This window comes from Aedes aegypti, chromosome 1 (assembly GCF_002204515.2).
Source record: "Aedes aegypti strain LVP_AGWG chromosome 1, AaegL5.0 Primary Assembly, whole genome shotgun sequence".
Lineage (NCBI taxonomy): Eukaryota > Metazoa > Arthropoda > Insecta > Diptera > Culicidae > Aedes > Aedes aegypti.
This window is the reverse complement of record NC_035107.1, coordinates 248,327,253-248,351,842: the sequence shown is the minus strand read 5'-3', so window position 1 is coordinate 248,351,842 and position 24,590 is coordinate 248,327,253. Positions and strand designations below refer to the sequence as shown.

Below are 24,590 nucleotides of genomic sequence, written 5' to 3'. Positions count from 1 at the left end.
AGAGCGATGATAAAATCCATTTTTCTCGCTTGTTTACCGTTGGGGATAGGGGTTTTTCTTAACTGGCTCGATAAACAATCCACGAACTTCCAATAACAACAGTGTCCCCCAGGCTTGGAGCATGTTTAGAGGGGTTTTATCATGCACTACTATCCCCCCAATCTGAGCAAACTTGTAGCAGTATACGATAAACAGTCTCTCATAATGTGCAGCATGTTATGATAGTTACAGAGAGCGATACGTGAGAGATTCTCTCAATTTTCTCAGGATTCAATCCCTGTACATGATTTAATATAGGTACAAATGTGACTGATCATATTTTCCGAAACTAGTTTTACGGAAATGATCATATTTCTGAAGATTTTCAACGATTTTTTATGCGTCCGCCGGCATTCAACTTCCTGTTCATTTTAGTTTCTAGGAAAATTGTAAACATCTACACAACTTAACACCGCACAAAAATACAAGCGACAGAAAATATGCCATTTGGACATGCCCACGGAAAACCCGGAATACCTCCGGTGGCCAATATGTTACTGAAACTAGACCAAATTTTCCGTCAACTGCTTCCGGATGCATCCAATTTATGAAGGAAAAGTGTAGAATTCTATGGCGCGTAAGAATCTCCTCCATAAAACCCTAACACATATCAAACGATATCTGATGTCAGTCTACAAAGTACAACGCGTCTCCATCGCATCATAAGACGAAATATAAGACAAGGTAAATTTATTAGAGGTATTAACGGTATTAACTAAAGTCGCGTAGTGTATAATTCTGCGTATTTTCAGCCATGAAGCTTTGCAAATGAAATATTTCTCATTAGATTCGTTGGATTGTCAAATGAGATAATTATGATCTAGTTGTCTACAATTGGGTCCTAAAATGTTTAATGAAATCTTATTTTTATTTAATAATACGAAATAGCATACTTTAGCAATTTTCACAGCTCAAATAATGGCTATAACACATTTAAACTTTAATTTTATAAATGATTCCAATTGAAAAAAAAACACGCTTTTTGATCACAACAGCAGCAAGGTGGTTCGGACGGTGGTCAACTACGAGACGACTGGAAGGTTAAAAGGCTACAAGAACATATACGTAAGAAATTTTTTACGGTATTTCAACCCCCTCCCCCAGAATATTTTTTTATGATTATGATTATGACGTCAACATCTGCCTGAAATGTATTGATCGTGGAATTTCGCACCGAAACTTAACTAATGCGAAGGTTTAAAATAATCACGGTTTTATTAAACTTTTGGGGAAACTGAATAAGCATTTTGGCGATAGGGATGAGACTTTGAAGACAATTTGAGGAAAATAACAAGAAAATTTATGTTAACTTGACGATAAATCACAGACAAACAGACGTCACACTCTCATCATTGTCCATCGACCATCTTTTTAACGGTCAATTCAAAAATATGGTAGGTGGCCAATCCACCACCCGCAGCGCTCGCATCATTTTTGTTCGCGTTTGACGTTTACACACTATCGCCATCTGTTGGCCCGTCGGCCAACCACACTAATTTTAGCATTGGGCGTACATGTCCTCGAGACTATGACTTTGATCGAGATTTGTTCTAAGTATTACGTCTGTTTGTCTGTGGATAAATGCTGTGTTTACATATTTTTTCTCATAGATCTTCAATTTTTTGCTTTAATCGTTATTTTAAGTGGTTTCACACTTGTGAAACATCTTAAATGTCTTTTCGTCATATTTGCACCGTATTTCATCAATATTTTCCAGGTTTTGCAATCATATTCTCAAAAACAAGTTATTTCAATTACACTGCCGTGTATCGCAAGTCAGGGATGGTACACAAATTATGTCACGCTAAATTTCAACTTTTTCGACCCCTCCCCCCCCTCTGTCACACTTTTTATATGAATTCTCCGAAAATTTTATAAGGCTTGTCACGCTTGGCTCGACCCCCTCCCCCCCTTGGAGCGTGACGTAATTTGTGCATGACCCCTCAGCCCCTTTTGCATTTTCGTCAAAATTGAGGTTTGTTTCAGTTTTCAACATATCTTCCAATGCTCTTTCAGTTTCTCAAATGAGATAATAAAATTTGTTTGGAAAAAGCAGGAAAAACCAGCAAGTCAAACTGTCCCATAATGAAAAGTAATCGCATATAAGTCCCACTACAGATTCCCGCACCGTGTAACACAAAAATAAACCGTGTTTTGATTTTTCTCAGAAAGTTCTCGTAGTGAAAAGCAAATTGTGAAAGTTTCATTAAAATTTGAACATGTTCCAATCTTCTGGATTTGTTTGAATATTCGTATGGAGAACAAGTTTGGAAACTTCACAGCCCATTTTCTCAAGGCCTACTTTTTACAGATGGGACTGACTTGCGATTCACGGCAGTACAGTCCCGCATAGAAAATTACAATTTCACTCACATTCCAAACAGTAAGCTTCTTATACCGGTTAAGGTTAAAGTATCTTAAACAGTTGCATGTTTGTTGAACAGTATGAATCCTCAAGCTTAATACCATATCAAACAGTTTGAACAATGTACCACAAATAGTTACAATATATTTTTATGTGCCGAAATTGTTGAATGATATTGCGATAGAAACTCGACAGATATGGTTGCAATGTATAATAACCATCTGGAAAATAGTTTGTAGCAACACACATACACAAATCTATTTTACTATATGGTACTATTTTTCAACAATTCGGCAAATGGTGGTATAAAATGGTATAAGTGTATTCACAAAAAAAAACATCTGTCAAAACATAGCAAAGCTGTTGAGTCCCAAGTGAGGCAAAATTTCGCTCAATTTTCAAGCTATCGAAGAAACTAACTAGTAATTGACTTATGGCAGTGAAAATATTATTAATTAATATAAAATCATTCCAATTTGTTATAATTATCGTTGTTGTTTGTTCCTGCTTCTGAATCTCTACGGGAAAGTAGGTAGGTAGGACGGATCAGATACAAGATTGTCTTTTTCCCTCAAACTCATCATTATTACACCGCTTCCTTTTCAGATTATTTTGATCTGCAAAACTTTTAAATTATAAGCGCATACGCCAGAAAACATTGAAAACGTCCTCATGCATCCTTCAAGTATCCCTGTCGGCTTTGCAAAGGCTGCACGAGACGATTCGGATTTCAGCAGCCAGTTGCCCAAACCTAGCATAGCGAGCAAGATCCGCACAGATTCTCCGGATTTACTGTTTCCGGGAGACTGAGCAGTTAGTGTTACTATTGAATCCAAGTAAAAACAAGGAGGAGTGATGATTATTCAGAATTAAAAAGACAATAGCGTTCTGACAAGACAGAAACTGTAACAGGTTTTAATTTCAATCAACCAGGAAAAGTAAATCGTGGATTAGAGAAAACTGTACAATGCAATAATACAAATAATACAATCTAGAGGTTAAATAACTAAATTTGGCTTTTATTGTTTTACCATTACACAATATCACGGAAAAGGGCTACAATACTATTAAACACTATAAGCTCACCGTACTGCAACTTTATGGTTCAACTATTTAGAAACATTTCGTTGTACAGTGGATTGAACGAAAAATGGATAGTATATTGCTCATTTGACAAATTGTAAACGAAAAATTTTGTTCGACAAAATCGGGATTTTTAAATGGTTACCTAACTTGACCGCCTATTTCCCACATTGTTATTTTTGCAATTACCATTCACCAAACTGTTAAAACCAATTATGATACAGTTGGTTTATTGTTATTTTGGATGTTGTACAAAATTATCTTGATATGTTTGGATACGGTTCTGGATAGCATGTGAAACAGTACGAATATGGTTTGTGATTATGCGGGGTGAGATTGGGTCATTTTCCGTTCACTTATAGTGCCGCAGTGAATAAATATTTTTCTTTATTTTTTTTGAACAGTTGTCAATGTACCATCAAAGTACTGCCCATAACTGTATGTGTTTCACATTCGACAGAAGTAGGCATTGAGTAATACCTTGGACATACATCTGATACATATACCATGGTACAAGTTGTCAAGAAAATTATTCCAAGGTTATCTTGAATGAAGACAATTATCAGTATGGAACCCATTTCAAGATAGTTGTACCATGGTACGTATACCACAAGTGTGTCATAAGTATAAATGGAACTCCAAGTGTCGATTTTATGGTAGTATGGAAAGAAACTAAAATTTCTAAAAATTACCAGGAACTCAAAAGTGCTTATTTGAGGCTGAAATTTTGTACAGCTCATATCGTATATTAGGTGAATAGTCAGAAAATAATTCTGATATAAATTTGTTTGCTACTATTGTTCATTTAGTTGCCGAATAGAATCTCGTGCACATTCTCAAAGTGGAAAAATAAATACTCACACGTCAGTTTATATGGTACTTTCATAGAAGCACGCACCTTGCATTCAATGTACAATAGAACATAATGCGTTACATGTGCGTTACTTGTTGATTTTGTTAGCTACGACCAAAGACAAATTAAAGACCTCCATGTCCCTTGCAGTTGCCCAAAATTTTATGGCTCATAAGGTAATCTAGAATGCCGTGAAAAGTGTACTACGATCTGTCAAACTTGGGTACCTTTTGCACTACTGGGTTCCATACTGATAATTGTCTTCATTCAAGATAGCCTTGGAATAATTTTCTTGACAACTTGTACCATGGTATATGTATCAGATGCCTGTCCAAGGTATAATCTCAATGTGACTGTTATGCGGTTGCAATAGTGTAACGACTGTTTATTTCGTTCTAAAATGCTAACAGTTGGCGCCAGCGGCAAAAAGTACAGACAACAACCTTTCGTACATTCAGTTTCTCTCACTGGCCGCAGCGGCGACACTGATGTTTGTATTCTACTCACTGATCACGCTACGCTGGATTCTCAAATTTCTCAAACTTCCAACACAAGCGCATGGAAGAGTGGTAGTCGAAATCTGTCAAAACGTACCGTCAAACGGGGCTACTTTTGATTCCGGGGGCTACTTTGGACATTCGTGTTTTTGATTTATTTGCAGCATAAATATTAATCTGAGCTATTTTGTGTCTTCAGCACTTTTATTGACCGAAACATGCTCTACAACCAGACACGAACATTTTTCGGAACAACATCAACAATAACAGGATAAACAGGAAAATATATTTAAAAATTCCGAACACCTATTCACAAGGCACAAAACATTTGCTATGTAAACATTGTTCGAATTTTTCACATATCGTGGAATTGGGAGCGTCACAAAACTATCGAATCGTCATGTTTCATAAAAATTTGGGATAATTTTATGTTAAAAATTGTTGTGTTACAAAAATAATTGATCAAAGGTCTTAATTTTACGACTTTTATTTGAAGCGTTGGTTTCTATATTTTACAACAACAAAAAAATTAACCAAGGATTCAGAGTAGTGTTTGATCCTTCGACCTTGACGCTTGCTCCTGCGGGGGCGCGCGATGAGGGCAGGATCAAACATGTCGCGCGTCGGTAGTGAAGTAGTGAAAAAGTGATCGGTACGTTAGTAGTGTTTGATCCTTCGACCTTGACGCTTGCTCCTGCGGGGGCGCGCGATGAGGGCAGGATCAAACATGTCGCGCGTCGGTAGTGAAGTAGTGAAAAAGTGATCGGTTCGTTAGTAGTGTTTGATCCTTCGACCTTGACGCTTGCTCCTGCGGGGGCGCGCGATGAGGGCAGGATCAAACATGTCGCGCGTCGGTAGTGAAGTAGTGAAAAAGTGATCGGTTCGTTAGTAGTGTTTGATCCTTCGACCTTGACGCTTGCTCCTGCGGGGGCGCGCGATGAGGGCAGGATCAAACATGTCGCGCGTCGGTAGTGAAGTAGTGAAAAAGTGATCGGTTCGTTAGTAGTGTTTGATCCTTCGACCTTGAGATTAGTGGCGCGGATCGCGAAGCAGGTTAGTAGTGTTTGATCCTTTGCTCGCGTCGCTTGCTCCTGCGGGGGCGGGTGATGTGAGCAGGATCAATCGTGTCGCGCGACGCTCGCGTGGCATGATCTATTAGTGGCGCGGTTCGCGAAGCAGGTTAGTAGTGTTTGATCCTTTGCTCGCGTCGCTTGCTCCTGCGGGGGCAGGTGATGTGAGCAGGATCAATCGTGTCGCGCGTCGCTCGCGTGGCATGATTTATTAGTGGCGCGGTTCGCGAAGCAGGTTGGTAGTGTTCGATCCTTAGCTCGCGTCAAATAATTTATCATGGTCTAATCGCTTATCAAAGTGAATCCTGTGACCCAACGATCCTTCCCATTAACAAACATCCCTCCCAGTAACCTTTGTGGAGATGCAGAGGTAAACACGGTCTCCATATAGCAAAGGTTACACACTAACATTCCTTCCTCCAATCCCACCTGACTGCAAGGACGTGGCCGGCGCCGTTATTGACCTTGTATAAATAGAGGCACTGAATTATGCACACTGAAGAAGATTATGGCCAATCCCAGCCGAACTTCTAGTTGATTCTTTGTGCATTTTCACTGACTTCGGTCAATCACGGAATAGCAACCATTGATATGTGTAGTCAGTCTAAGCTAAGCTAAGCTAAGCTTTACAACAACAAAAAAATTAACCAAGGATTCAGGAAAGTTAATAGTCATCAAATTTATATATTTTATTACGTATTGGTTGTAAACTCAAACCATATTCCTTGAAAAAAATAATTCTCGGTCATTTTTGCATCCGTAGTACAAAACAATTTCATTCTTGATCTGCTATAAATAGACTACCATTAAGCTATATCAAAACTATTGAGGACCAAAATAATTACAAATGTAAAATTTGAATTACGATCTTGCAAAACATTATTCTTGTACTTCATGCATTACACTTTAAATAAAAATTACTTTTAGTTACAGGAATTGATGAGATTTAATATAACATTAAGAATTTTAACAGATGTTAATCATTATTAATCAGACCTTATTAATCGTCGCAGTACTTGGTAATTGCATCATTCGATTGTGTCAACTTAAACAATCAAGCAGTCGTAGCTGACCCTGACAGTTTTATTTAAAAGCAAGTAGCGTTGGTTTCTATATTTTACAACAACAAAAAAAATAACCAAGGGTTCAGGAAAGTTAATAGTCATCAAATTTATATATTTTATTACGTATTGGTTGTAAACTCAAACCATATTCCTTGAAAAAAATAATTCTCGGTCATTTTTACATCCATAGTACAAAACAATTTCATTCTTGATCTGCTATAAATAGACTACCATTAAGCTATATCAAAACTATTGAGGACCAAAATAATTACAAATGTAAAATTTGAATTACGATCTTGCAAAACATTATTCTTGTACTTCATGCATTACACTTCAAATAAAAATTACTTTCAGTTACAGGGATTGATGAGATCCTTCTACATATCATTAATATAACATTAAGAATTTTAACAGATGTTAATCATTATTAATCAGACCTTATTAATCGTCGCAGTACTTGGTAATTGCATCATTCGATTGTGTCAACTTAAACAATCAAGCAGTCGTAGCTGACCCTGACAGTTTTATTTAAAAGAAAGTAAAACTGAAATTTCATACTAGAAGTTAAACACTACAAAACCATATTTTGCTGAAAAGTTTTATATAGGTATGTGTATTTTTTCACGCTTTACAATTTTCTTAATTATGTTTATCAACGAAAAACGTTCAACAACGTCAAAATAGACGTTAATCTATAGAATCAGTTCAGTTCAAAATTTATGCGAAAATAATCATTTTATTATCAAATCGTATTGATTTCTAAGTGTGTCCAAAGTAGCCCCATTTATGTCTTGAAGGACACATATTTTTCGCTATTCAAGCAATTTTTTTATTTCTTGATGGATTTGCTTCATATTTTGCACATTTGTTACGTACATATACAACTAATATATATGCAAGAATTATCGAAATCCATTCATAATTCTTAGAGCTACAAATCCTCAAAGTTGAAGAATGTGGAAATAATGTCAAAAGAAGCCCCGTTTGACGGTATGGAAAATTATGAAAAACGTGAATTACAAGCAATTAGGAAACTGGATCGAAAAAATAGTGATTAGAAATCAAGCGTTATGTGAATACATATTTTTTTGTGTTTAGTTCATGTTCCATGGTGCTTTCTTTGCTTCAGGATTTCGTTTTTACTACCACTGGAAAAGAGCCATCTATTGCCTTTTCAGCTTTGGATATCGCCCTATTACCAATTTGACAAATCAACTTGGTATTTTTTCGAATTTTCTAGAACAAAATCACAGATTTTAGTAAGTTGATCAAAAATATACATCATTTCATGAATTTTCACGGTATTAACTCGAAATTGTCAAAAATGTCGAACGTGACTGATGTGCAGTTATGGGCAGAGTACATACACACCAAATTTGAAGTTTCTTCTTCTTGCCATCCTCACTGGTACAGAACCTGCTTCTCAGCTTAGTGTTCTTATGAGCACTTCCACAGTTATTGATTGAGAACTTTTCTTGTCAAAGTTGCCATTTTCGCTTTCGTATATCGTGAGGCAAGTATGATGATACTCTATGCCCAGGGAAGTCTAGAAAACTTACATTACTAAATCATACTGGACCGACCGGGAATCCAACCCAGACACCTTCAGCATGGCTTTGCTTTGTAGCCGCGGACTTCAACCACTCGGCTAAGGAAGTTTATTGGAGTTATATTGCGATAATTATTCAATAAATAAATCGTACATATCCTTTTTTGACCCATTCTCACCCCCAACGACGGTATTTCACCAGATTTTGGTGAAAGTGCGCAGAGCTAGGGGCGATCACGGTAGTTATCCAAAAACCGTTAGAGAAACTTGACGAACAAATTGCGCATTCGTAGCGAAATCACACAATCTGACGGTATTTAGCGAATAATGAACTTCTGTCTCACTAAACCTACGCAAACATCGCCTATATCGGCCCAAAGCAAAAACGCGCCACAGGAGACACGCCGCGGCGTGGTCGTCTATAAATAACGTTAAGCATGGCGTTCGTTTCAGGTAACGGACGTCGCCAAGTTCGAAGCATTACCATTCTCAAAAATATCCGCCCAGCCCTGCCCCACGCGCAGCTTCGTTCCATAGTGTCGTCCTATTGGTACGCATTCGCTCAATTTTCCCCATCGCATCGCATGGGCAAGGAAAATTCTATCCGAGCTCTTCGGGTCAGAATAGTGTGTGATCTCGTCCGAAAAGGTACGTTTTTCCGTAAGCTCCGTCTCGGGGCTTGCTCGAGTGGTGGCCACTCCAAAAGGGAAAATTGTGTGTGTGTGAAATTTTCAGTGGCCATTTTTGGCCACTGACGGGTCGAAATTCAAGTGTATTCCATCGTTCCGTGGTGCCCCGCCGGGTTGTCTACGCTTTGCCGGTTCGAAAGTGCGGAAATTCCGACGAATTTAGTGAAAAATCCGGGAAAATAGGATTTTTCCACTTCTTCATCTTTGTTCTGCCCTACTGGTGGTCTTGTTCTTTTTCTTCGATTAATGGATGAAAAGTTGAACCCGTCGGTGGAGCCGCGGGGGGGTTGGGAAAGAGTGCTAGTGTGGGAGAGGACTGGTGGGTCCTTTGAAGAACCCGAAGTGTTGAACAGGCAGGAGCAAAAGTTGGGGCCAGCCAGTCATCGAACGCTTTTGTTGGAGCATGAGCACGAGAGAGAATCGGATCGGGCTCGAAGAGAGAACCGCCAAAGGACCTGAGAGCGTTGTGAGAGCCTGTGCTGCTAAGTCCTGCTCCACCTGCCCCCTTCTTTGCGAGGGGATAGGAAGGTGGAGTGGGACGTTAGTTTGATGCACGTTTCGGAAAACAGGAACCTAAGTGTGCTATGCCAAATGTGTGCTGCGTCGTGGCGTGTTATTGTGTCAGGTTTCGTACAGTCGAAATTTAAGGCACTAGGTATTGGGAAGACTGGGAATGAGTCCCTTCGAGCTCATAACAGGAATCATGTTGTTCGGGAAATCATTAATTTTCGTGCGAGGTGGAAGAAAATGTGTATTATAGTGGTTATGTGGCACGAAAAGCGGGGCAGTAAAACAGGGCCATGGAATATGTGTCGCGTGTTGTTCCTGTAGGAACTTTAGTTAGTCATGCAGTGATGAAAAATGGAAACTAAGCAAAGTGTTGTGTTGTGAATTAGAAACGACCGTGGAATGTGAGAGGGGAACTGTTACTAGGCTGAAGTTCATTTTCCGTTTGGTGGAGGAAAACCGAACATTTCGTTGATGAGCTTGGAAATTGGAGCGGACGGCAAGCGATGCGTGTTTATAGGTATAAATTCATGATAGTCGAAGATGAAGGAACTACTAAAGGGTGGGAAATGTCATTTATCTAAAATTCAGTAGGTTTCACGTTCATGAACGAGCTTAAGGTTCAAAAATTCTTCTGTCAATTATCATTAAAAATAAATTTCGGGAAATCAAACGCGAAGCAGAGTCGTGGGATTGAATCGTACTGTTTGAATATCTTTGTTTGTAATAATGGAGATTATTTTGTTCAAATTCAAAGAAATCCACATAAGGGTCTACCATCACATTACTGATAGCAAGTTCAATGCAATGATAGATTTTCTTGAACATTGCTTCAATTCCGAGCAATGAAAATTTGTAGAACAATGACGGTTATTTTTCTCTTATGGAAAGTATGCACCTCAACAGAAAAGTAAACGTCTAACTCGATGCGTGGGGAATTTCTTGCAAGAAATGCTCAAGAAAAGCATTTTTCTTTGATCGCAGTACGCAGTTGAAAAGAAATGTCAATTCAAATGGAGCTCACTGTAGAAAATTTCTTGATCATTTCTTCCGCAGAAATTTTTTACTTTTCTTGAGCAGAACAGCATACCCAGCTTTAAAATCATTTATGTATTTGTTATGATTATTAAAGCTAAGTATGCTGTTTCGCTTAAGAAAAGTAAAGAAATTCCTTGACTGAATGGGTCAAGAAATTTCCTACAGAGAGCCCCCTTTGAAGTGACATTTCTTCTCAACTGCGTACTGCGATCAGAAAAATGTGATTTTCTTGACCATTTCTTGGAAGAAAATTTCCACGCATCGAGATAGGCGATTCCTTTTCTTGTCAGTAGCAAACCAGCCTTAATTGTAGTATTTTACATAGATACACATAAACTAAAAACAATCATGGATACCGTAAACCGGGGGCAAATTAATCACTATTTTACAACTTTTTGTTTTATTATCTTTAGGAATTTAGATATCGTCAAACCAATTTCGACAAAATCAGTACTTCTTTGATTTCCATCAGTTCTCGTGACTGATTTTTTATGAACCATTTCATGAAAGTAGCTTATACATTGAAAATTGAAATAGCACACTGGGGTGAAATTGATCTACATATAACAAAAAATATAATAAAAGGGATCATCAATGAAAAACCATGTTCGTAATGCACTGCCCATAAATGCAGAACAGTCACATTCGACATTTTAGACAAATCGGAGTTGATACCATGGAGAGTCATCAAATGATAAATACTTTCGATCAACTTACTGAAATCTGTGAGATTTTTCTAGAAAATTCAAAAATAAAAATACCAAGTTGTTTTGTGACATTGGTAAAACAGTCACATTGAGATTATATATATGAGCCTCGTAAAACAATGGCTATGAAATTTCTATCAGAATAATTTTCTGACAATTCACCTAGTATGCGATATGAGTTGTACAAAATATCAGCCTCAAATAAGCACTGTTGAGTTCCTGGTAATATTTATAAGTTTTAGTGTCCTCCCATACTACCATAAAATGCATACTTGGTATTCCATTTACTCAATGCTTACTTTTGTCGAATGTTACAAATATGCAATTATGGACAGTGCAGTATTGACCTTTGCACGAATTTTTAGATTCTAATGAAATTGTTCAAGAGTAAGATACAATTTGCACACCCACTAACATCAGCAGGCGTATGCTTTGAAAGCTGTTTATGACATTTCAAAATAATTCAAAGCAGTCAAACCAGTAAAACAGATTGCATCATAACTTCTTCATTGTTATGTTTATTTCAAAGCGTCCAGCATTTGAGTAGAAAAAATACCCACCGTATTGCCAGCTACACCTCGCTAAGACTTTTTTTTTTCCTGACGAATGCTCCTTGCAATCGGCACCAATAGCCAGCAGCCATTAAGCTCATCGGGAAGTTTTTCCTTTGAGAAGCTATTGTTTGCTGGATCCTGAATGATCATCATCAAAATCGTCTTCGGAATCAGATCCGTTTTCCGCAGGTTCAGGGCGTAATCGATTAGCGATTTGGTATTCCTCCTAACGAAAGATCTTCTGGCCCATTCACAAATTTCATATCGCTGAAGGGGGTGGGCAAGTGTCCCCAAATGTTACAGTTATTACAAAAAATACAAAAAGTGGAGGTGGGTGGGTGTCAAAAATGGCTAATCTCGGCGTTATGAAATTTGAGAATAAACCCTTGCATCAACTAGACCTTAGTCACTGTCTATCGGTTCACCTAGTACTCCACGTTAAAGGACGAACTAAAACCTTCATCGTTATGTAGCACAGGAGCATTCTTCCGATGGCGTTTCTGGCAATGTTCGTGTTACATTCATGGATCGAGTGAATTTAGTTAATCGATGGATAAGTCAATTATAAAATGCTAACCGTTCGCGCAAAATCAAAACAAAAATAGAAAAGTTAGTATCCAAGCACGTTGTCAAGCGGTAATGTGAGTGTATGTGTGAGGTGTGCAAATGTTCACTGTGCAAAAATTTTCTGCACAGTAGTCTAATAAGGTGCAAAATGCTCAATATGAAATCAAAACTCAGTTCAACAGTTCACACATAAGGTTACCCAACATTTCAAACACTCAAAGTTTGCATGTAGGTTTAGCACCAGTGGATTGTTTATTATCAACAATTCAAACAATATTGCTCACACTTCCGCCCATTGTGCATATTTACGTGCAAAATTAAATCATCGTGAGATATCTATAAACCAGAACATCAAACGTATGCTCTTCATCGATCCTCTCTTTTGTGGATAAAGGTGACGATATGCAAGTTTGTTGACAATTGAAAAACTGCAAGAAATTTTGCACTTTGTTATCTTTCTTCGTAGAAGAGAAGATCGATGAAGATAAATCGATCATGTGACTGACGCCCTTATTCTAACACACGCTTGATATATGGATTGTTTGTAATGCGAACAAGATAACCAGTATCGTTCTCCGAACCGAGCAGTTCGGTCTTTAAGTTTTTTAAAAACCTATCCATGTGACCCTGTCACTTAACAGCTTTTGATATTGAAACAAATTTTCAGGCCAGCCATGTTGTATGCTGTACCAATATGGACTAGCTGTTGTAATACCAGGAAGAAAGCTCTGCAGAGAATTTAAAATAAAATTTTGAAAATGATTCTGAAGCTTCCTCTCTGGTATAGTACCAACGAGTTACATAGAACATAGGTTCCCAAACTTTTTGGGACCTTCAAAAATGAGATCTGTACTGTAACTACAATGGTATTTTGGTGCTTCGTCTAATATTTAATTCGATCACAAGGCATGAACATGATGAACATGTACAAAATCAGTTTAAAATTTCAGATTTTGAGACGTTCTGTATGTTTGAAAGCCACACTAATTCGATATACGATACGATATGAAATAAAAGACAAATAATCATTAGCCAAAATTCTTGCATGAAAAATAAACAACTTCTATCGTAACTTTTGAACTATTTTAAGAATTTAACGTACCGAGGTTTTAGCTTGCTATCAGTAAAACCACATTTTTCCGAGCAGAACATTTCAGTAAAGCAGTCGTAATAATCAATTAAAACCAGTTGAACTTCCATCTCTTATAAAAAAAATCATAGAATAAATCTTGGAAAAAAATTGAAGGTATGTTTATTAAAAAGGCATGTTTATTAGGGATTTGTTCCGTGATAATGATTCAAGAATCGTGATCACGAATATCAACTGACCTAATGCCAGATCACTGCAAAAAACTGTCGATATTGATAAATATAAAGACTTAAACCAGTTGTAGAAGTTCGAAGAAACATTCACAATGTAGAAAACTGTTACAAAGTAAGTTTTTTTGGCGACCCATCAAAGACTGATTCACGACCCCCCTGGGGGTCGCGACCCACAGTTTTGGAAACTATGACATAGAATATCCAATGCTGAAACATTGGAACAAATGACAAATAAAATAATTAATAATTTCAGGCAAAACACGTTACAATCTTCTATTGACACGATTAATGCGTTATATATTTAGGTTGGGGCCCAGATAGCCGTAGCGGTAAACGCGCAGCTATTCAGCATGACCATGCTGAGGGTCGTGGGTTCGAATCCCGCTGGTCGAGGATCTTTTCGTAAAGGAAATTTTCTCGATTCCCAGGGCATAGAGCATCTTCGTACCTGCCACACGATATATACATGCAAAAATGGTCAATCGGCAAGGAAAGCTCTCAGTTAATAACTGTGGAAGTGCTCATAAGAACACTAATCTGAGAAGCAGGCTTTGTCCCAGTTGGGACGTAACGCCAGAAAGAAGAAGAAGAAGAATATTTAGGTTAAGTTAGCTTAAGTATATTGAAATGGTGTTTTTTTTTCTCTTATAAGCAGGTGAAATCAACTCACCTGTAAAAAATCTGAACTGCTACGGCAAATGAAATGTAATATGTTGTTAACAAAATGTTAATGAAATCTTAAATTTGTTTTACCAAATTAGGATGATAGTGTTGTTTAACACAGAACATCTAGATATAAGAAATGAATGTAATGTTTGGAATGATACTAAAAAAAAGGACATGGAAGGGGAAATAATAGCTGACGAAGTAGCGCTGGAAAGCAATGATTCATCACAGCTTTAATTAGGTATTCTAAGGAAGTTTAGACTTGTCCTCAATTATGTGTTTTTGAGTCGGGATTGATTTTGAAATCCTTGATGAAAGAAATGACTGTAAGATCGATAAATTTGCTCAAGGTTTGCTTAAAATAAATTACCAAATGAACTCCAATAATTTCTTTAGGAGTTCATTTTGTGATATTCACGGACTTCCTATAGATTTCATTTTAGACCTTCAAAAATTCAACGTAGAATTTTTCTATGGGTAACCATAGAAGTTGTCTCAGAGATTCCATCATGAATTACTTCAAAGATTCTTTACGAAATTTTTCAAGAAAATCATAAGTGCTCAAGGAATACATCCAATGATTTTTTTTAAACTTTCATCAAGATTCTCGTTTACAACATCTTCGAAAATTCAACAAGTATTTTCTTCAGGAATTTTCTAGAATTTTCTTCAAAAAATCGTACAGATATCTACCAGAAAATTTCATCAAGAATTACTCCAGTGATTGTTGCTAAGATTCCTGCAGAATTCATGAGGAATCCCAGGTCAAATTTGAAGAGGAATTACTGAAAGAGTGTTAATTATATATCCTCGGATAATCCCAAAAGGAATTTCAGGAGCAGTTCCTAGAGAAAATGTGAATAAATGCTTAAAGGAATCCATATAGTTCCTGAAAGGATAACTGGAGGAACTGTCATAGGAATTCTCGTAGATCTTTTTGAAAAATCTCTGAATGAATTTATTTAAGAACTGTAGAATGTTATTTTTCCTTAAGATAACTCCTGTAGAAAACTTTGTAAGAGCTTCTTTAGTTACAAATGGTAAAATCAAAATAGTCAAGAAAAGCATTGTAGTGCACATGGATTTCCTGGAGCAAATTACGAAAAATATCCTCTAACTATTCCTTAAAAAAACACTGAAGATTTTTGGGAGACTTGGAGGTGGAATCAATATAGACATTTCTGAAGGAGATCGCTGAAGTATACTTGAAGAGATCTTTGTATAAATCACTAGAAGAAATCCTTAATTTTTTTTCTCGAGGAATCTGAAGAGAAATTCCTGAAGTACCTGTGAATAAATTGCGTTATAGCCACTCAAGGTATCTCTGGAACCTCTTAAAGCGAGATTCACGGCAAGAATAATTTACCTTTTACCTTTATTTTTTAATTAAGAAAGGACTTTGAATAGTTCGACACTATAAGAGTAGACTTGCAAAAGGTTATTTTTAATCAACATACTTTGAATGGTTCGCCACTGTAAGTGTAGGCATAGGACTGGTCTGTGATGGTCCAGCTAACCAAGTTTTTTTTCTTTTCTTATGAGTAAAATATGGTACAACACGCTTTCGTCCTGACAGCTATAGAAATGTTGCGTTTGACAATTCGTTCAACAAATTTTGAACCGTTCGTCACTTCTAGTGTCGACATTATTTTATTCTACATGGAAATTTTTCTTATCAATTATTTATAAGCTGTTTATATCTTACAAATAATCATTTATTCGGTTTAATTGGTTATCAAAGTGAATCCTGTGACCCAACGATCCTTATAGCAAAGGTTACACACTAATATTCCTTCCCCCAATCTCACCGGACTGCAAGGACGTGGCCAGCGCCATTATTGACCCTGTATACATAGAGACACTGAATTATGTACACTGAGAAGATTATGGCCAATCCCAATCGAGCTTCTAGTTGATCCTTTGTGCATCCTCACTGACTTCGTTCAATCACGGAACAGCAACCATTGCTAATGTGTAGTCAGTCTAAGCTAAGCTAAGCTATAATTGAAATGAAAATCGACTAGTTAAAGAATATGGTCTGTAACATACCTCCAATTCAGATCCAGATACAATTATTGGCCCTGCACATTTAGGTAGATCCATCTGAATTAAAAAAATAAACCGAATTACTGAGAATGAATTTTGAATAGATCTCTGATCACTAAAAACACTGATCATGGGGTCCCTATACATTGCCGATCAAGGTCACCTTCAAACTGAATTTTTATCTGCTTGTTTACGTGTTAGTTTTCTAAAAATCAATATCATAATAATTAATGAAATCTCGCCGAACATTACTAAAGAACCTATGTACAAATGAGAGATTCTCTCCTCTCTCGCTCTCTTTCGATTATAACAGTGCAATACTAAAGCTTTTGGGAAGTTTTTCACTATAGATCGAAAGGCAGTTTCCTTGACTAGCGTTTCATATAAAAAACGCAAAAGAATAGGTTAATGTGACTCAGTTATTAATTAAAGAGAAAGTGAACAAAGAGAGCCTCTCAATGTTAGATAGGTCGTTTAGTAAAGTTTCGCGAGAAATTCTTACAACAATTTGAAGGCCCCTATGAACTCGAGGCCCGGTGCGGACCGCACCCACCACACCCCCCTAGCTACGCTACTGAATGTGTCCCTGTTGCAAATAAAAGTACACCCGATTCTGTTTTTGCACGGATTTTTTTTACACCGCCGGGCAAAAAAAGTTTCCATACATTTTTTTCCGCCAAAACCTTATTTTTGCATGAAACGTCGAGAAATGGTGTTACTTTTTTGCACGGTTTTTGAAAGTTTGAACTGAAAACTTTTTTGCACGGTACGCATCCCCCGTGCAAAAACAGAATCGGGTGTACTGGGTTGTTTAAATTTGCAAAACATTCGCAACCTTACCACACTTTTGATCGCCAATAGGTAGAATCATACACTCATAAGAATAATGAAAATTACTGTGGACGCAACTCTCGTTATGACACTAATGTATTCGAAATTAGACACAAATTATTCTTTACAAATAAATCTTTTATGTGCATCCAAAAGACGTAAAATCACATGACTTATTTTGAAGTGTGTATGGAATCTTGGTGCCATTTGTCGTTGGGCATTTGAAGTTTCATCATGCATTGCGATATTGTCTGTTAGATAAAAAAATGCCTCTACCATCAATCTAGTTGCAGTACAGGTCCCATTATCTCACTTTGTTTGAAAATGTTGGAAAACAAATATAGAGGTGGAGCAGTCCCATATTGGAAAATAAAGCCATCACAGGTTTTGTATGAACTTTCAACTCAAATAGCAACTGAAAACTGTGAATTGTGTTCAAGTCTATATTTTTTGCTGATCAAGAGAAGCGAAATGTGGTGGTGCTAAGTAAATATGGCATGCAGAAATTTACTAGCAAATCATGAACATTTGTATGAGAAGACAAGCTTGAAACTTTGAGCTCTATTTTCTCAGTGGGTACCTACTTTTTCCATATGAGACAGATCGAGTTTATTTCGTAGAATACACAAATAAACTTTTCATCACTTCAATTTGAAATGATTTTTAATTGTGTTTTAGAAGTAGAGAATTTATGTTATAAATAACCATATGAATTCAACATAAATTAACAGGCTCCCTGTAGAATCTTCAGATGTCCGTTAAGGATCCAAAGAAATCCGCTAGAAAATATCTCGCTAGAAATTCAGCCACCCAAGAGTTTGCTAGGCATTTTGAGGATATCGCTTAGAATTTTATGATTCCGATGCGATATTGCTGAGAATTTTCAAGTCTCTGAAGGAAATTCTCAAAAGTTCTTAAGGACTTTCCAGACTACCACTAGCAATCTCCAAATCCGTTGAAAATCTATTCAAAATCCTCAAGATTATGTCAGAAATACTCAAAATACTACTAGAAATCCACAGTATTCCGCTAGAAACTCGCAGGAAGCCTTAGAAACCGCTAGATTTTGCACCTCAATAATTGATTATGCATTCTCGAAATTTCACAAGTAACCCCTATTGTCTAGTAGGAATACCCAGATTTCGATCAGTATTTTCATGAATCCGCTGAAAATTATCTCAAACTAAGGATCCTGTAAGGATTCTCCAGAATCCAGTTAGAAAACTCTTAGACCCAGCTAAGGATCACCTTTTCCTCATAAGGAACATTTAAGTCATTTAATGCGGCCCGCAACCTTGATTGAAATCTTAATATGGCACACAGTATACTCCAGCCTAACAACTTTGACGGTATAAAATGTCGGATCCCTTCTTTAAATGTCGAACGTCATACAGAGCCTCTATCGTATTCATTGTACGCTTCAATTACCTTATTAAAATAAAATGTAGTTTAGACTGTATTCGTACTTGTCATGTTGGCGCTATAAACGACGGATAGAAGAAGCTGGTGGGTAATTTTTTTTTGCCAGGGAATTCAAAGTTATGAATTATATGTTGACACTTCCGTGAATTTTTTTTGAAATATGTAATTTATTTTTTGAAGTTCCACGATTTTTTGCTTAGTTTGCTTCTGCTGATATGATATGCTTTTACATACGTAATGCATGTAATTCTACAATAAAAAGGAACAGTAGCTGAAGAGGCGAGACGAAATTTATGATAAGTTTTGTTGCTCTTGTATTAATGATTGTGCGTTGTTCAAACGAGGTGTTACAAATTTGGAAAAAGACTTTTATTAAGTTTATAACCTACCGGCATACTAACGTGTGTTTTGCTAAGACGACTCAAGCCATCAGGTTGGTTTACACAATCCCGAATGTAGACAATCTAATTTGGACGGTCGATTGAACATTGAATCGAATTTTAATTGAACACCCCAAGCGTGATATGCCTTACAAATTTTTCAGAGGGCTCATACAAAAAACGTGACATAGGGAGGGGAGGTTGTCAAAAAAGTTGAAATTTAACGTGATATAATTTGTGTACCATCCCTAATAAGTGGATACCGACATTTTAAATATTTGTTACATTTGACTTGAATGCCCTCAATGTGATTTTTTTAAAAGTTAATTTTTATCTAGCATGAGCCCTAGATATTTAACTTTATCTGACCAATTTATTGGAACCCCTCTCATCGTGACATTATTTCTACTTGATGTTTCAAAAAAGAGCTTTGGATTTATTTGGGAATGTTGAGTTCTGGAAGCATGAGGAGGAGTTTTTAATTTTTGCAAATGTGATGAAAAAATATCCAAACATTTTTGCAATCGTGTCGTCAGGCTCCATTATTAGACATAGAGGTCTGTGTCATCCACAAACAAATATTTTTCACATCTCTGTGGTAACTCAAGTAAGTCAGATGTGAACAATTTATAATTATTGCGATATATTTTTTTTGGCTAAGTGAGGACAAAGGTTCCTGTCAAACTGAAATGTCATACGCTACAAAGATGACTAGAGTCGGTTAAGACCAAATCATTCGTAGAAGGGTTTTGGCATTATATTAATTGTCATTCCTTCTCATGCAATTTTTGCAGGAATCAACAAGAACAACTGATTCTATCATCTCAACATGATAATAGAAGTTTATACGTATCTAGCTTACTAGATTAACCACGTTAATTTATTTGCCATGTTCCTAAATCTCGAACCACGTGACAGCCAAGCAACAGAGCGAACTGCAGACTCAACTGTTGTCATGTTATCGTGTCCCGATGTGTGTCCTTTCTTTATCTTCTATCACGGGATTTTCCCGTGATTCCAACAATCTACAATAACGTTTGAGATTCCTACCGTAGTCGGCGAGAGAAGATGTCTCGGTTGCACAGATGTGAGTAAACGTGATTCCCCTACTTCGATGGAGCATTCCCCCCTCAATAAGGATAACATATGCGATGAAACCGAGGAGAGCTGTGCTCGAATTGATGTGGAGATTCTCCCCAGTCACCATTATTGGGGCCGCCACTAACATCATCTCGCTTGAATTTGGGGCTTTCCTGTGCCTGTACGATGGATGGTAGCAGGGCTGGTAGTAGTTAGTAGGAAGGAAAAGTATCCATTTTTTGCAATATACTACAGATTACACGCAGCCAGTGTCATCCGCAAACACAGATTTTTGACATCCCTAAGTTAACTCAGAAAAGTCAGATGTGAAAATATTGTTTAATATTGGTCCCAAATGCTGCCTTGAGGAACACCAACTCTTACAGGAAGTTTTTCAGACTTGGAGTTCTGAAGTGTACGATTTGACTGATAACTTTGCATTATTCTAAAATTGTATGTTGGAAAATTAAAGTTTTTTTTAACTTTACAATCAAGTCTTCATGCCAAACACTGTCGAACGCTTTTTCTCTGTCTAAAAGAGGAGACCAGTAGAATAGCCTTCAGATTTCTTGGAACGAATCTAATTACGTGTAACATAAAAATTGATGAGTGGTCGAGTGTCTGTGTCGGAATCCGAACTGTTCATTGACATAAAAATGAATTTTCGTTGATGTGGACCATCATTTTGTTCAAAATAACCTTTTCAAAAAGCTTACTAATGGAGGAAAGCAAGCTGATTGGACGATAGCTGGAAGCTTCTGCAGGATTTTACCGGTTTTAAAATTGGTACAACCTTTTCATTTGCCAGAAAAATATGCTAAATGAGAACCTTTGTTAAAAATATCAACCAAGAATGATAGGCTACACTCTGACAGTTTCTTGATGAAGATGTAGATAATTCCATCATTACAAGGGCATTTAATGTTCTTGATTTTTTAAAATTAATAGTTCTCAATTGCTCCAAAAGCAGTCTAATCAATATCATTTGTCAATATCAAGTTAGTTTGTAAATTTGCATTATTATAATCTTCCTGATGGGTATGATTCTTAATCAAGCGATTGTTAACTGAAAAATGAACGTTGTTCGATACTCTACCAAGGGAATTCCGGAAACGAAAAACATAACTGCCTGGCACGAGCATGGACGACTCGCCTATGCGTAGGGCAATCCCAAAAGTTTGACATATGATGGCCCCCGCAATTCGCGCATACAAATATTGTGGTATCATCCTTCACAGAATAGACGCCCTTAGCGTGAGACGAACCTCCGCAAACCATGTCCAAATTTAGCGTTACGTAATAAATGAACGCTGCCTAAGAAGCACTCCAATACAACGCATATTGTGGCCAAATACGAGTGGCTTTCAAAAAACCCTATTGCCGAAATGAATCAAAAGTGCGAAGAATAGGATCCGGCTTCCTATTTTGTCTCGTTTTGATCACTTTTTTGTTTCCTCTTCGGGCAAGAGGGTTCCAAAGTTCCTGTTATGTGTCGCTACTAGCCCTACTCGGTGATATGAAACAATATCGATGTCAGGATCAACACCTGAGCAAAGCAAACCAACCGGAGTCGGAGAGTCATGCATGGGAAACTGACCTACTGGCGATGGGTCTTGAGGAGAGCAATAATGTCTCGTCGTCGCATATTTTCCTTACCCAATCCGGTGCGCTATCTTGGAGCTGGAATCTCAACGACGAGAGCGTGAGTGAGTGAGACAGTGAGTGCCACTCTCGCACTCCATGAGCGCCGAATTTCGAATCAGGGCTGTGTGTAACCCTGCGCCATCATCATAAAATAAAAGCACAGGAAGTGTCGGAAAGTTGTTGGGAAACTCGGACAGACGAGTGATTGCTGTACTTGCGAGTGGAGGTGAGTTGCCGTTTTTCGTGAGCCTCGGAAACAATGGAGAACTTCAAGTGTCAGTGATTTTTCCTGCTGAAATTAGTCCTTTCCGGGGCATTTTCCAAAGGTGAAAAGCGTTCGGAAAGAAAAGTGCGAGCGGCGTTTTGGTTCGTAAAAGTGCACATTATAGATGTCTGTAAGTGGAACGTTTCTGACAAGCTTTGCAAATCGCAATAGTGAAAAAAAAATCACGCCCTCATTTTTAGCTGGTGTTTGAGCATGGTGATTTCAGTGAACTTCACTTGCAAATCAGAAAAAAATCCACCGAAAGTTTTTCAGTTTTCCTCAATCTAATTGAGCAGCTGCATAATGTAACGAAAACTCAATTCGGTTTATCGCTAATCGATAAATAACCTTACTTTCCACTAGCAAGTAGCATAGGCATTTTTTCGCAGCAAGCTGCGAAAGGAAAAAAATCACTGACGACGGGCGCTGTACTTTGCTAGTAGTGTAGTAGGCATTTCCCACCCTCCTCGCCATCGCCTACTGTGTTTTATTCCACGACAAGTCGGAAGATATGGCCCTTTTGCTGTGTCTCGGAAAGGTGAAAAGGAGCTTCGATTTTTGGCTACGGCTGCTGTGGTGGGATTATTTCTTCGTGTTGAACCATTTTGCCCCCATCTTCTTGGCGGCTGTGTCGTAGTTTACTCACATGAAGACAAAAGATTTTCCCAATGGATTGCGATGGAGCGACTGTGATAGCGAATAGGTGGTGCGCAAAATATTGAAGTGTAAAAATCGATTTTCACTTCTTAGTATCTAAGGAGCCGAGGCGTTTTACTGGAGAAATTTTCTTTTTAACTCAAAATATAACTTTTCAATCTGATGTGAAGGCGAAGAGTAATAAGTAGTACCTACCTTAGGGCGATTCAAATTTCAAAAATATTTGAAAATTCAATCTCCCATGTGCTCCTTACCATCCTTACAATTAAACAATGTAGGTTTATATGGAAATTACTATGGAGAAATTTGGAAAAATGTTCCAAACACGCTAGTACTGTAATGTAAGCAGAAACTTATCATCACATATTGAAAACTTATTCTTCAAACCTTAATGAAGGATGTTGTTGAAGATACAAACCTCTTTTGATTATATTTGGAATTTTGGTACATGTTTGCAGGGCTATAATCCCTATAGCCTATGGGATGATAAGTTTGTAATTACATAAAAGTACTAACGTATTTCGAACATTTTTCTAAATTTCTCCATAGCAATTTCCATATAAACCTACATCGTTTCGGGGCCACCTTTAATTCACGACCTAAAAAGTTGAACATTTCACAGAACACTATTTTTATGGTAACGGTGGTAAGGAACACATGGTTAATTGGATTCTCAAACATTTTTAAATTTTGAACCGCCCCAACCTACCTAGTCGAAAGTTTAAAAAGTTTATTATGCATGTACCATTTTGTTTCCAAAATTCCGAACAGCCTCATTTTCCGAACACTCGGTTTTTGTATGGTGATTTGGTTAAAATGTTTTGCTAAAATATGTCATCGCATTACAAAAAAAAACAGTCAATTCAATTGCATTTCTATTTAAACGTCATACATTCTATTTTATAAATCTGGAGTAGTGATGTTTCTCTAGTTTGCGACCAGTAAAAACAGCTTGGATGAATATTTTTTCAAAATTATTAATTTGAATACGATTTATTCGTGCTGTTCGGAATTTGAATCAAGATATTCTGAATATGATTCTGTAATATTCATTCTGTATACAGTGTTCAGAATTCGAATCAAAATGTTCCATACTTTTACGTAACACAGTACTAAACAAGTTTAACTATACAATTTTATCGACACTCCCAACAGCTAGAATTCGCAGTGAAATTAAAATTTTCTAAAATATCATAAAAGAGGAATTGAAAAAAATACCTTCTAATTTTATCCTGCAGTCATCGAGCTCAAAATATTTGTAATGGAAGCTTTTAAAACATCAACGATATGATGAGATTTTTCACAAGCCTTGTCTCGAACATGCACCCAAATTATTGAATGGATTTATACCTGGACCGCTAGGGACTTAAACATATTTGAGAAAAAACGGCTCATTCTGGAGACCCGTGGATTTATTCTACGAGTGGCGTGAGGTGACAATTGTCGGTGCCGTATAGCGAGGTGACAATAGTAGACCGGAGTGAAGTGACTCTCGTCGACAATTGTCACCTCGCTATAAAACACCGACAACTCTCACCTCGCGCCAGTCGTACAAATAAACCCACCGTTGTTGAACCTTCATATAAGTGTGATAAACGTCTCTGCTATGCGAATAATCTATGAGCTAAGTTGTCTCTAACCAAAAGAACAAACTTCTTCCTAAAAAACTCTTATAGACTCTTGTATTTTTTTTA

The 24,590-nt window shown here is 37.2% G+C and overlaps 1 protein-coding gene across 2 annotated transcripts in view; it reads left to right on the top strand.

Annotated features, from left to right (window-relative positions):
• Window positions 1-9,059: 9,059 nt before the first annotated feature.
• Window positions 9,060-24,590, top strand: part of LOC5578934 (calcium-activated potassium channel slowpoke) — a 226,985-nt gene continuing 211,454 nt past the window's right edge. Inside the window, exon 1 of one of the 2 annotated variants that reach the window (XM_021837453.1) lies at window positions 9,060-9,168. The gene's annotated coding sequence lies outside the window, so the exon portion shown is untranslated. Of the gene's footprint in view, window positions 9,169-22,177; window positions 22,201-24,590 lie in introns of those variants that run through there. The other variant, XM_021837454.1, reaches the window with a different exon arrangement.